Source organism: Bufo bufo, chromosome 2 (genome assembly GCF_905171765.1).
Source record: "Bufo bufo chromosome 2, aBufBuf1.1, whole genome shotgun sequence".
Taxonomy (NCBI): domain Eukaryota; kingdom Metazoa; phylum Chordata; class Amphibia; order Anura; family Bufonidae; genus Bufo; species Bufo bufo.
This window is the reverse complement of record NC_053390.1, coordinates 188,699,683-188,714,309: the sequence shown is the minus strand read 5'-3', so window position 1 is coordinate 188,714,309 and position 14,627 is coordinate 188,699,683. Positions and strand designations below refer to the sequence as shown.

The following is a 14,627-nucleotide window of genomic DNA, read 5'->3' as shown; positions in this document are numbered from 1 at the left end:
AGGGCCAGGGCAGCGCTGCTCTCCTCCCGCCGGCCGTGTCTGCAGTGTAAATCTCGCGCCATTCAGTATTCGGCACAGGTGCAGTGAGGAAGCCAGCAGCTGCCGAGCGTCCCTCCCTCGCTGCGCCTGCGCCGAAAACTGAACGGCGCGGGAGGAGAGCAGCGCTGCCCTGGCCCTGTCAATCAAGAGAAGAAGGGAGTGAAAAGAGGGGGGCAAGCGGAGCCTCTAGGAGCAGGAACATCGTTTTCCTCAATAACGGCTTCAGGCAGTGAGATGGCTCTAATATAGTTATGTTCAGCTGACATTAGCACATCGCTAATGTCTGCCAGCTTAATACCCATTTTTCAGGTGACAGCAACCCTTTAAAAAGCCCAGACAACCCCTTTAATCTTTGTGTGAAGTTAATACTTATTTACTATGGGGTGGCAATATTTCATTCTTGCATAGTGGTAATATGTGATAACCATTTTCCTAATCTTTGGAGACCCCAGCAGTAGAGATCAGCAGCATCAGTTGATGTGCATTCCCAGCGTCGGTGTCCAGCAGGGGTCCACATTCCCCCAGCCCACACCAGTCCTCGCCTCCCTCCTCACATTACGTTCCCACAGCTCACAGTGGTGAATGAATCCCTGCTGCCCGTCCCGCCTCTCTGCACAGAAGGACTGGCTGTCTTTGTTACTGTCTGCTTTTAGCCGAGGTGATGATTGGCTCCCAGACCTGTCAATCAGAGCCGTGTCCCCGCCTCCTCCCCAGCAGGTCAATGAATTGACAGAGCTCAGAGCTCAGGGAAGTGAGTGCAGGGAATCTGCTGCTGCTGCTGCTGCCGCTGCTGCTGCCCACTTCTCCACATTGTCTCTGATCAGGAGTGTAATTAGAAGAGAGCATTGACACCATTCTCCTCCCATCACTGATAAATGCTGCTTTTCTAGGGTGAGTCTCTGTTTTACGTGTCCTAAACCTATAGTCTGTTGTATGCTAGGGCTTACATATACGTCCCTGCATTGGATTTGGCTATGTGTTCATGTCACTACTAGGAAACATGTGATTGAGGAGATTTGTGCAACTGTCCTTGTAGGGTCAGGAAGATTTTATTATTATTTTTTTTGGCCACAGTTATCTTGTCTTTTTTGTGCTAGATTTGTGAAAGGTTGAACTTGATGGACTTGTGACTTCTTGTCCAGAAATACAATGGCTGTGGGTGACGTTTAGCTTTACGACACATCTGTCCAAGTGCTTCGCATGTCCTTGACGATGGGACCAGGCAGCCCCTGCTTTGTGATGGGCTGAAGTTGTGTGTTCATCTTGAACTTCTCCCATGGAGGACAGCAGCAGGGGGTCTGCAGCTTCCTTTCGCCTAGGTCTTGTCCTTAAACTTTACGATCATCTCCAGCCCCCTGAATGCAGATTCCTGACTGATGCTGCCTCTTCTGCTTTACAATCCAAGCAGTCAACCCATCTGTTAAATCAGCACATTCAATGGCGATAGAAAGGACCAGGGACGCCTCTTATTGTATACTGTGTGTCCATTTGTAACACATTTCAAGTGCAGATCACACCAAATTTATTGTAAAAAAATAAAAATAAAATGTTGGTTATTGAATGTAAGCAAACTCCAGCCTATACCATCTGCAGTGCTCCTCTGGGCTGAAGGAAAACCGCCACCTTCTGTCTCCATTCTAGATCTTGATTTCTCATTACTGTACCTATGTGACGGGGTAGGCAGTGGTAGTAATATTGTAGAATTGTCATGTTAATCTCCATTACTATATTGAAAAAACACCTGGAAATGGTAAAATAAGCAAAATGTATATAAATAAAACCTGGATACAGTGTACAGTTCCGTAAACCGCCTGCCGGATCCCGCAATCTGCATGCAAACGGAGCCGTCTGTCAGTTTGTCATACAGACAAACGGATCAGTTTCTATATTTTTTTTTTACATTTTTACTGGTCTGACCGGAAGGACGGATCCGGCATTGCGGTATTTTTAATGCCGGATCCGGCACTAATACATTTCAATGTAAATTAACGCCGGATCCGGCAAGTGTTCCGGAATTTTGGATGGGGATAAAACCGCAGCATGAAAAGGCAAAAAGACTGAACTGAAGACATCCTGATGCGGATTTCTCTCCATTTAGAAGGCATTTGGATAAAACTGATCAGTTCTTTTCCGGTATTGAGCCCCTAGGACAGAACTCAATGCCGGAAAAGAAAAACGCTAGTGTGAAAGTCCCCTAATAAGAGCTAATTATCAGCACTGTGCAGAGTGGATGATACCAATTAGAATTTTTTTCCCCCTATCGGTGATTATATGGCACATATTCAAGTCTATGTCTTCCTGCGTAATGTTTCTACTTATATCGATACGACGTAAAAGTGAATATATGTTGTGGTTACAGTGATTCCGTCAGTCCATCACTCTTGGTAAATGACTTGTAAAGGGTGAAATGAGAAAACATAAGGCAATCATCTATCTTATCACCTGTATAGTCTACCTTCTGTCATATGGGTAATTGGCTGGAAAATATTGTCTAATACTTTGGTATAAAAGTATGCCCCATGCAGCTGTAATCTACAGCTAGCTTCCTTCCAAGCAAACCACGTTATCAGTGGTCTCCGCTCCACGCACATGACAGATTAGCACAGGACCTGTGCCAAGTGTGGCTCGGCAATATGTCACCTTATAAACTAAGAGCGTTTGCACACAGCAGTGATTTGTGGCTACATAAACTACTAATGCCTGTCACACATCGGGATGCTGTTCAGATGACCTTCAGGACCTCATTAACACTTTGTAGGCTGCATTGCATAATAAATCGTAGAGTCCTAAGCACATGCACAATCGCGAGTAATTTGACTAATTCATACACAGAACCAACAAGAGAATATTGATTGTAGCTATAATTATCTTCTGTGCTTATTTTTAGCCCACGTATTAAAGGCTGGTGTTGTATGAGTCTATCTTGTGATGTTTCCTCTGGGTGGAGCGAAGGGAAGCAATAAATACAGTCCTGATCAAAAGTTTAAGACCACTTGAAAAATGGCAAAAAATCCTATTTAGCATGGCTGGATCTTAGCAAGGTTCCAAGCAGAGCTTCAACATGCAACAAGAAGAAATGAGAGTGAGACAAAACATTTTTTGATCATTCAATTAATTGAAAATAACGCTTAAACTGAAACAGGCTGTTTTTCAGCTGATCCAAATTTTAGGACCACATGCCTTTAAAAGGCCAAATCTGTGCAAAGATGTGGATTTATTGTCATTTTCTGTCAGGTAGTCACACGTTGTGATGGCAAAGGCAAAAAAACTCTCCCTTTTTGAACGTGGTCGGGTTGTTGAACTGCATAAGCAGGGTCTCTCACAGTGCGCCATCGGTGCTGAGGTGGGACGCAGTAAGACAGTCATTTGGAATTTCTTAAATGATCCTGAGGGTTAAGGAACAAAAGTGGAAGACCCAAAAAAAATTCATCAGCACTGAGCCAGAGGATCCAATTGACTGTCTGTCAAGACACTGGACGATCCTCGACCCAAATTAAGACCCTTACTGGTGCTGACTGCAGCCCCATAACCATCAGACGGCATCTGAGACTGAAGGGCTTCAAAAACAAAAAACGTCTTCAAAGACCTCGTCTCCTTGAACGCCACAGAACTGCTCGTTTGGACTTTGCAAGAGAGCACCAAACATGGGACATTCAAAGGTGGAAGAAAGTTTTATTCTCTGATGAGAAAACATTTAACCTTGATGGTCCTGATGGTTTCCAACGTTACTGGCATGACAAGCAGATCCCACCTGAGATGTTTTCTACGCGCCACAGTGGAGGGGGCGCCATAATGGTCTGGGGTGCTTTTTCCTTCAGTGGAACAATGGCGCTTCAGGAAGTGAAGGGGCGTCAAACGGCCGCTGGCTATGTCCAGATGTTGCAGAGAGCATTCCTCATGACTGAGGGCCCTCGTCTGTGTGGTAACGACTGGGTTTTTCAACAGGACAACGCTACAGTACACAATGCCCGCAGGACAAGGGACTTCTTCCAGGAGAATAACATCACTCTTTTGGTCCATCCTGCGTGTTCCCCTGATCTAAATCCAATTGAGAACCTTTGGTGATGGATGGCAAGGGAAGTTTACAAAAATGGACAACAGTTCCAGACAGTAGATGGCCTTCGTGCGGCCGTCTTCACCACTTGGAGAAATGTTCCCACTCACCTCATGGAAACACTTGCATCAAGCATGCCGAAACGAAATTTGGAAGTGATAAACAATAACGGCGGAGCTACTCATTACTGAGTTCATGTTTGGAAGTTGGATTTCTGTTTTGGGGGGTTTAGGGGATTTTTGGAGGTGTGGTCCTAAACTTTTGATCAGCTGAAAAACAGCCTGTTTCAGTTTATTCGTTTTCATTAAATTGAATGCTCAAAAAATGTTTTCTCTCACTCCCATTTCTTCTTGTTGCATGTTGAAGCTCTACTTGGAACCTTGTTAAGATCCAGCCATGCTAAATATGATTTTTTGCCATTTTTCAAGTGGTCTTAAACTTTTGATCAGGACTGCATTACAGCCTGAAAAACAGTGAGCAGACTAAGGCTAGGTCTACACGACGACAGATAGGGCACAACTGCACTGCAACATTTGTTGCGCGACATTTTGTTGCACCAATGTCGCACGACAATTTTTATAATGGTAGTCTATTGTGTCGTAATGCGCAAATCTATTTCGAATGGATTTTTTGCGACTGTCGCAGTCGCAGCATGTCGCAGTGCGACACCATAGACTATCATTATAAAAGTTGTCGCGCGACATTGGTGCGACAGAATATCGTGCGACAAATGTCGTTGTGTAGACCTAGCCTAAATCAGTATTAAGTTGTGTATGCGCTTAGGGGGGAATTTATGGAGACTTTTTTTTTTGTTTTTTTGTTTTAAATACCGTCTTGATAAGAAATACACTCGTCAGATGTGCCGAATTCATTAAGGGTCACACATCTCTTAATAATTTTGGCACATCTTGGGATTTCAGTGCTGGTATCGAGGCAAGCTGAGAGCTGGCGTAGATTTCTGGTGTAGGTAATGTTAACTGTGTTGGGCTGTGTACGTCTGCCTCCATGCCCCACCTACTGCAATCAGACATGTTACAGTAGGTGTTTCATGGAGTTCCAACACCCACCTATCCATAGAACAAGGAGTTGTCAGGAGGAGAGATAGCAGAGCATGCCGGAAAAGTTTTTTTTTTTTTAAAGTAATACTTACCTCACAGACCCTCAAAAGGTCCATCAACAGTCTCTACATTCTGGTGCCCCTCGATACTCATTGGCCACAGCAGTGAGCAGCAGTACATTTTCTGTGTTGAAAGGGCCAGTGGCTGGAGATTAGTGAGATGAGTGTTGCTTTGACCAATTTACTTAAAGTTATGTTTTTTTTACCCATGAGAGTATGTAAAAATAAGCTTTAGAACGCATACTAGGAATGTACCCAAGCCCTAACTACAAAATCCCCCTATTATATGTACATTGTCACTTTATCCTTAGTTTACACTTGTGGTTTTTATAAATCTTGAGCTGGCATGTATGAGATCAGCCATATTCACACCCCAGTTACACTTTCATTTTTAATGTGGGACAGCCACTGTCTTTTTCATTACATTTTCAGAACATTTAGGAATAAGTATATTTGATATAGTTTTTGAGAGATCCCTTTAAACATCTCTTGTGTGATGCTGCAGTAAAGTCCCTTTTACAGTGGCTAATGATTGGGGCTATTATTGGTAACCATCGTTCCTAGGAATGCTAGTTACCGATATTTGCCCTGTGTAAATGCTCCACCGATGACATTGTGAAAGAGCAAACACTTATTCATGAGGTGATCGCATTATCCTGTGGCACATTAAATCTAGCGCGCAACAATTCTCCATAGGGACAAGTGATTGCATTAGTGATTGTTGCGGCAGTGGGTGTGAATCTAGTCTGCCAACCAATGGATTTGACTTGGGTCTAAACCTAACGGCATTATCCTGACGGTTTCCTGGATTTCACACTTTAACCCCTATACAGGAATCTGGACTTCACTGCAGAAAATGAACCATGCCGCTACCTCTTGAAGTAGTCTCCATGTGTTTGGCTGCTCACCCACAGGGGTCTAGAGACACTGGGACAAGGGACAGGAAAATCTTGTAATCAGGAACAGGCCAAGAGCAGTCCAAAGGTCGGGACATGCAGTGAAGGGCCAGTATGATAAACAGACACAGGTAATGCAACAGAGAAGCTGAGTCAGGAATTGGGCAGAAGTCAGTACACAGGTAGATAAATGGAACAGCACTCCTTTGCAGGAACTAGCAAGCCAGATTAGCCACAGGGGAAGGTGTCTTAAGTACTGAGAGGAGGCCAACTATAGGCTGGGGAAGAATTAGGATGTGCGCACTGGCCCTTTAAGAGACAGAGGGGGAGAGATATTTGCCAGCAGGAGGGCAGAGGCCAGCCAGAGGGTCCATACTGCTGGAACAACTGCAGCAGGGTAAGTGGAGCGCATGAAGTAGAGGGACGTTGACATAACAGTGATCGTATACAGAGGGCATGATCGCTCCATGTAAATGCATCTCTTCCCACTAATGATAGGCAATTATCAGGCGTCAACAGTTTGTACCCAAAAATTGCCAGTTCAGTCAACCCCTGTAAAATGACCTTAAACTGAGCAAGGAGTTTCTGTAAAAGGGAACGGAGTCTGATAAGAACCTATTCCAAGTTATCTCTAGTTACAACTCACAGTGTAAGCTGAATACTTACTGACACAAGACACGTGCTCTTCAGGATTTCAGCAGCATGTTTCCATACCCTGTGACAACAGACCGGGAACATTAATACTTTTTATCGTATGTTAATGATGAATTATTCAGGATATCAGGGGAGATTTGTTAACATAATTGTGACTGTTTTCTCCAATTAAAGGGATGGCATTCATATTGGCTGTTTCTGCAGTGAGAAATGACAGATATATATTATATACATACTGTACATACTCTGTGTGTGTATGTATATATATTTATAGCAATGAAAGTCCGCAGCACTCCTTGAAAGATAAAATGTGTTCTTTATTCACACATATCAAGTGACTGTGTGTGTGTATATATATATATATATACACTCACCTAAAGAATTATTAGGAACACCTGTTCTATTTCTCATTAATGCAATTATCTAGTCAACCAATCACATGGCAGTTGCTTCATTCATTTAGGGGGGTGGTCCTGGTCAAGACAATCTCCTGAACTCCAAACTGAATGTCAGAATGGGAAAGAAAGGTGATTTAAGCAATTTTGAGCGTGGCATGGTTGTTGGTGCCAGACGGGCCGGTCTGAGTATTTCACAATCTGCTCAGTTACTGGGATTTTCCCGCACAACCATTTATAGGGTTTACAAAGAATGGTGTGAAAAGGGAAAAACATCCAGTATGCGGCAGTCCTGTGGGCGAAAATGCCTTGTGGATGCTAGAGGTCAGAGGAGAATGGGCCGACTGATTCAAGCTGATAGAAGAGCAACGTTGACTGAAATAACCACTCGTTACAACCGAGGTATGCAGCAAAGCATTTGTGAAGCCACAACACGCACAACCTTGAGGCGGATGGGCTACAACAGCAGAAGACCCCACCGGGTACCACTCATCTCCACTACAAATAGGAAAAAGAGGCTACAATTTGCACGAGCTCACCAAAATTGGACTGTTGAAGACTGGAAAAATGTTGCCTGGTCTGATGAGTCTTGATTTCTGTTGAGACATTCAAATGGTAGAGTCCGAATTTGGCGTAAACAGAATGAAAACATGTATCCATCCTCTGATGGCTACTTCCAGCAGGATAATGCACCATGTCACAAAGCTCGAATCATTTCAAATTGGTTTCTTGAACATGACAATGAGTTCACTGTACTAAAATGGCCCCCACAGTCACCAGATCTCAACCCAATAGAGCATCTTTGGGATGTGGTGGAACGGGAGCTTCGTGCCCTGGATGTGCATCCCTCAAATCTCCATCAACTGCAAGATGCTATCCTATCAATATGGGCCAACATTTCTAAAGAATGCTATCAGCACCTTGTTGAATCAATGCCACGTAGAATTGAGGCAGTTCTGAAGGCAAAAGGGGGTCCAACACCGTATTAGTATGGTGTTCCTAATAATTCTTTAGGTGAGTGTGTGTGTGTATATATATATATATATATATATATATATATATATATACACAGTATATATCGTATCTTTTGCCCTATAAGATGCACCTGCCCATAAGACGCACATAGGTTTTAGAGGTGGAAAATAAGAAAAAAAAATTTTTTTCATCAGACCTCAGCTCAGAGCCCTAATCAGACCTCAGATCAGACCCTCACTGTTAATAAGACCCCCAATTAGACCTCAGATCAGACTTCCATTGTCAATAAGACCCCCAATCAGACCTCAGATCAGACCCCCATGTTAATAAGACCCCTATTCAGACACTAAGGTCAGACCCCCAGTGTTAAGACCTCCATTTAGACCTCAGATCAGACCAGCTTGTTAATAATATCCCTATTCAGACCCTCAGATCAGACCCTCATTCAGGCACTCAGATCAGACCCCCAATGTTAAGACCCCCATTCAGACCTCAGATCAGATCTCCATGTTACTAAGACCCCAAATCAGACCTCATATCAGACCCCCATGTTAATAAGACCCCCATTCAGACCTCAGATCAGACCGTCATTAAGACCCCTATTCAAATAGAAACCAAATTCAGAGCTCACGATCCCCTTGCCGCTGCACGGGAAAGGGGCAATCCCCACAGCAAAATCCAATTAATTATTCCCAGCAGCCTATTCAGACACTCAAATCAGACCCCCAATGTTAAGACCCTCATTCAGGCCTCAGATCAGACAAAAACAATATATCAAATTACCTCTCCTGCTCCGGACACCGCCACCGCTCCTGGGGATCTACCTCCTGTTCTTCCAGCTCTTCGTGCTGCACACTGTGCTGTGACCTGATGCCGCACAGTGTGAGGTCACAGCGCACCGACATCCTCACGCTGTGCGCAGTCACAGCACAGTGAGCAGCCCAGGACCAGGAAGCGGAGAGTACAGACCCCGGGGAGCATTCACTGCTTTCCGTTCCTCCTGTACTAATCAGCACTTCCATAATAGTAGTATTTGCCCCAAAGATGCATTGACATTTTCCCCCTACTTTGGCAAAAAATACGGTATACTACATAAAAATACACAATATACTGTACATGCTACATACATATAAATACACACCATATATACAATGCACAAATATACATACACCATATGCAGACAACACATATACTGTACTGTAGGTACTATGCATAAACAATAGCAGCAGAGGAGAGCCTGGTACATTAGATCTCAGCCGCTGATTGACTCTAAAGGGATCTGCTAGGTAAGTAATGTTTTTTTTTTTTTTTATTCTAGGCAGACCCAAAGGGCTGTCTTGGTTTTTCCTGAGACCAAACAAAACCTTTAAAGGGTTTTCCAAACTCAAGCCCAATTTTAATTATGCCCCAGACAGTGTTTTATATAAAGTTGAAAAACACTTATCATCAGCTCTCTGTTCCAATGCTTCACTCCCCACTTCTTAGGCCTCTTTCACATGAATGATACGGATTAGCTCTGGATGCGTTCAGGGTGCGTTCAGTGAAACGCACACCATTTTGCAAGCAAGTTCAGTTAGTTTTGTCTGCGATTGCGTTCAGTTTTCAGTTTTTTCCGCGTGAGTGCAGTGCGTTTTGATGCGTTTTTCATGCGCGTGATAAAAAACTGAAGGTTTTTAAACAACATCTCCTAGCAACCATCAGTGAAAAACGCATTGCGTCCAGACTTGCTTGCGGATGCAATGAGTTTTTCACTGAAGACCCATTCACTTCTATGGGGCCAGGGCTGCGTGAAAAACGCAGAATATAGAACATGCTGCGTTTTTCACACAATGCAGAACTGATGCGTGAAAAAAAACGCTCATGTACACAGACCCTTTGAAATAAATGGGTCAGGATTCAGTACGGGTGCTATGCGTTCACGTCACGCATTGCACCCGTGTGGAAAACTCGCTTGTGTGAAAGGGGCCGAGTGAGTATTCCGCGTGGGTGCAATGCGTGATGCGAACACATTGCGCCCGCACAGAATCTGGACCCATTCATTTCAATGGGGCTGTGTGCATGTGCGTTGGTTTTCACGCATCACTTGTGCATTGCATGAAAATCGCAGCATGTTCTATATTCTGCGATTTTCACACAACGCTGGCCCCATAGAAGTGAATGAAGCAAGTGCGGATGCGATGCGTTTTTCACTGATGGTTGCTAAGAGCTGTGGTTTGTATACATTCAGTTTTTTATCACGCGCTTGCAAAACGCATCAAAACGCATTGCACCCTCGCGGAAAAAACTGAACGCGATCGCTGGCAAAACTGAATGACTTTGCCTGCAAAATCGCGTACTTTTCACTTTCATTCGCAACTCACAACGCATCCCGACCTAATCCGGACACGCTCGTCTGCAAGATGCCTTTAGTGTGTAAGAGTCCCCAGTGTGTAAGCTTCTGAATAGGATCTCATACGCTGCTGCAGCCATTCATTGGTCTCAGCTGTGACGTGTAACTATTGGTCACATGCTACTGCTTAGGCCAGGGATGGGCAAACTGCGGCTCTCCAGCTGTTGTAAAACTACAACTCCCAGTATGCCCAGTCTGCCTACAGCAGGGCAGGATGGGATTTGTAGTTTTATAACAGCTGGAGAGCCGCAGTTTGCCCATCACCGGCTTAGGCCAATGAATGGCTGCAGCAGCGCATCTGACCTCGCCCAGAAGTTTACTCGCCAGAGTACACAATATATATGATGTGTATGTGTATGTGCACTGGCTCAGTGGCTATTCACATCAACGTATTCTGGACGTATCATTTGTCTCCATTAGGGTACAGCCACATGAGTTGGATTTTCCGCCACAGATTTGTCATGGATTTTACTGCCGATTTGCGAAAACGCTGAAATCCACAGCAAAAATTGACGTGCTACGGATTTAAAATCTGCACTACAGGTCAATTTACGCTGCAGATTATTTTTTTTCATGTGTGGATAATATTTCTGCACTGGTACTGTGTAAATTGTGTGCTAAAATCCACTATAAATCCGCAGAATATTACCCTTACTCAAGTGCACCATGGGTTTACCTGACCCGAAATCACATCAGATGATAGGGACCTATTATTCTGTCAGTTAAACCCACAGTCAGACCATCACATGTGAGCGGGCGTATGATATAGACCCTCACAGAGGCGAAAAGAAGAGGCGCTCTAAGGCAGACAGCCAATTTAGCACTGCTGAACAGGAATGGAGCTGGACTACAATATGGCATCACATATAAGCGTCGCGGAATTATAAGCAGCCCTTTTTATCCAAACCTGGAGACCAAACAGTAAATTGAGCTGCATTGATCTGTTTGTCTGAACAAATAGTTCACTGTTTTTGGTCGAGCGACAGCGCCAAACAGGTGTAATTTATGGATGGATGTGTCTGTTTCAGAATCAATACTGTTTTCTTAGTATAGCAGAACGCTGCCGGCCTGCAAGCACTGAGCGACCACGTGCAGTCCATTTATTACCAGCAAAAACCCAGGAACGTTGGTTCCTTTTAACCTATGCAACCTCCTTGTCTGCATGGATCCCAAGTTCGCTATTCTTTTTAGTAAAGAGAATCCTACTGTATGTGGTATACTCCAATAAAATCCACACTGACACGGAGCCTTACGGCTTCTGTAGTCCCAAGATGTACGGCCTCTGTGCACTGCCCCACAGGTTCTGCTGGCCTCCATACGTACAGAAGCAACGCCTCTGAGTTCAGTGGAACACGCCACAATTCAGAAATACTGTATACTTTCAGGCATGTCCAGCTGCAGTAGAGGCGCCATGGACTGCTATGTCGGCTCTATTACAGCTCTGTACAAAATGGAGCCCCTTGTATTCCATTCACATGTTTCTCAGTTATACATTTTTCTGGTTAAGGGCTCATTAAGACGGTCGTAGTGTTTTGAGGTCCGCAAATTGTGGATCCGCAAAACACGGATACCCGCCCGTGTGCATTTTTTTCAGCAATTTGCAGATTTATAAGGCAAAAAAAAAAGACATTTGTCCATCCAGTTCAGCCTGTTATCCTGCACGTTGATCCAGAGGAAGGCAAAAAAAAAAAAACTGTGAGGTAGAAGCTAATTTTTTACTCATTTTTAGGGGAAAAAATTCCTTCCAGGCAATCAGAATAACTTCCTGGATTAACGACCCCTCTCTAGTAGCTATAGCCTGTAATATTATTACGCTCCAGAAATACATCCAGGCCCCTCTTGAATTCCTTTATTGTACTCACCATCACCACCTCCTCAGGCAGAGAGTTCCATAGTCTCACTGCTCTTACCGTAAAGAATCCTCTTCTATGTTTGTGTACAAACCTTCTTTCCTCCAGACGCAGAGGATGTCCCCTCGTCATCTGAATAGCTCTTGCAGAAATCCATGTGCTTGCCGCCAAAACAACCCCATTCAGATAAATGGAACAGATCCGTTCCGTTTTTTTTGCGGACCATATACGGAACCATTCATTTCAACGGGTCCGCAAAAAAACAAAAGTTACCCCGTGTGCATTCCGTTTCCGTATGTGCGTATTTCCGTTCCGCAAAAAAATAGAGCATGTCCTATTATTGTCCGCATTACGGACAAGGATAGTACTGTTCTATTAAGAGCCAGCTGTACCGTTCCGCAAAATACGGAATGCACACGGACGTCATCCGTATTTTTTGCAGATCCGTTTTTTGCGGACCGCAAAATACATACGGCCGTGTGCATGAGACCTAAGGCTGCTAATACACATGAGACTTGAGCTGCGGCTACTGCACTGCAGATACTGCTAAATGGCGGGCGGTACTTGTACCGATAAACTTAGTGGTAACCACAGCTCCGTCACCATGGCTCATCCACACACATGTAGCAAGTGCCCTTAGGATTGTTTCACACACAATTTATTTTTTAAAAAGCCAGTGTATTTTTGATGCCGTCTTTTGAGTCAAAGCCAGAAGTGAATTTAAAAGGCAGTGCAGATATAAAGGAAGGGCGCATACGTCTCTTTCTTGCTTGGTCGTCTTCTGGGTTTGGCTTTAAAAAACTGTATAAAAATCTGCAGTGGCCTTTAAAATCGTAAACTGTGTGTGAAGCCATCCTAAGGGCCCCTACGCTTACATTTTGTGTGGCTTTTTTGCTCACTTAAACGCCATAGAAACTACTCAAATTTTTTCCAGACTCTATGCAGCTTTTATGGCATTTTTAGTGGCTTTTTTTTTTTAAAGAAGTGGCTTCTTTTTTTTCTAGCATTTTTCGCCTTAGAGATAGAGATGTCAAAACACCAGAAAAAAAAACACTACAAGCTTCAACGGGCTGCGTTTACAATTAAAAAGGGACCTAAAAATGCCACCTAATGAACAAAAACACCAGAAAGAAAAAATGCTAAAAGCTTCAACATACTGCATTAAAAAGAGAGAACCAAAATGCCACTAAGGCTACTTTCACACTTGCGGCAGAGTGATCCGGCAAGCAGTTCCGTCGCCGGAACTGCCTGCCGGATCAGGCAAACGAAAAGCATTGCAAGAACGGATCCATCTCTCCGTTTGTCAATTCGATTTTATTTTCACATGTTTAAAGGTCTGCGCATGCGCAGACCGGAAGGACTGATCCGGTATTGCGGTATTTTTAATGCCGGATACGGCAGTAATACATTTCAAAGGAAATGAATGCCGGATACGGCATTCCGGCAACTGATCCGGAATTTTGGACGGAACTGAACACAGAAACCCTAAATTCCACAAATCATAATTTGTTAGTTCAGCTATCACAGTGTGTAGGCTCCACTGCCGCGCAGTCCTTTGATTATATCATGTGTCTGGAGCTGCTTTACAGTAAACATGACAACTGGGATCCCATAATCAAAGCCACCGATAAGCGTATGAAGGAATGGGGCTTGTTCTGTACATTCAAGGAATTTTAATTCTGTCTCATATAAACAGCCTGAACCCATTTCCTCATTTTACTGCCCGTTTTTACAAGCATGCTGTAAGCGTACGTAGCATTCATTAGGGTTAGCTTTAGCTCTGGACAGGATGTGTGTGTTACACCATGTAGTGTCAAGAGAAGGAAGGGAGATGATGTAACTTGCGGCCATCACACCCACTTCTTCTCATTGCACAAAGGATTCTAGAGAAGACATAATGTTGACAAATATTCAGAGTTCTATACTGGTCAGAAAACACTCCTACAACACAGAGACGGGTCCTGGAAGTGAAAGTAGGGCCACATTTGATAAATCCGCAGTTTTTTTGCACTGCAAAAGGTAAAATCAGCATTAAAAATTCACCACATTAAATATCACGTTTTCAGTAATGTGTGTGAATACATTTTTAACACCTGCAGCTGTGTTAGGTTTCTGTGTTGTAAAGTTCTATAGTATGGCACTAGAGATGAGCGAATCGAGGTTGACGAAGTGGAATTCGATCCGAATTTCAGAAAAAATTCAATTTACACCGAATCCGAATTTCCTCAGGCTTCGTGGTAACGAATCACACTTTTTCC

At 43.8% G+C, this 14,627-nt stretch overlaps 1 protein-coding gene across 1 annotated transcript in view; it reads left to right on the top strand.

Moving 5' to 3' along the window:
- Positions 1 to 786: 786 nt before the first annotated feature.
- Positions 787 to 14,627, top strand: part of MARCHF3 (membrane associated ring-CH-type finger 3) — a 228,850-nt gene continuing 215,009 nt past the window's right edge. The window contains exon 1 of the mRNA XM_040420209.1: positions 787 to 930. The gene's annotated coding sequence lies outside the window, so the exon portion shown is untranslated. The remainder of the gene's footprint in view (positions 931 to 14,627) is intronic.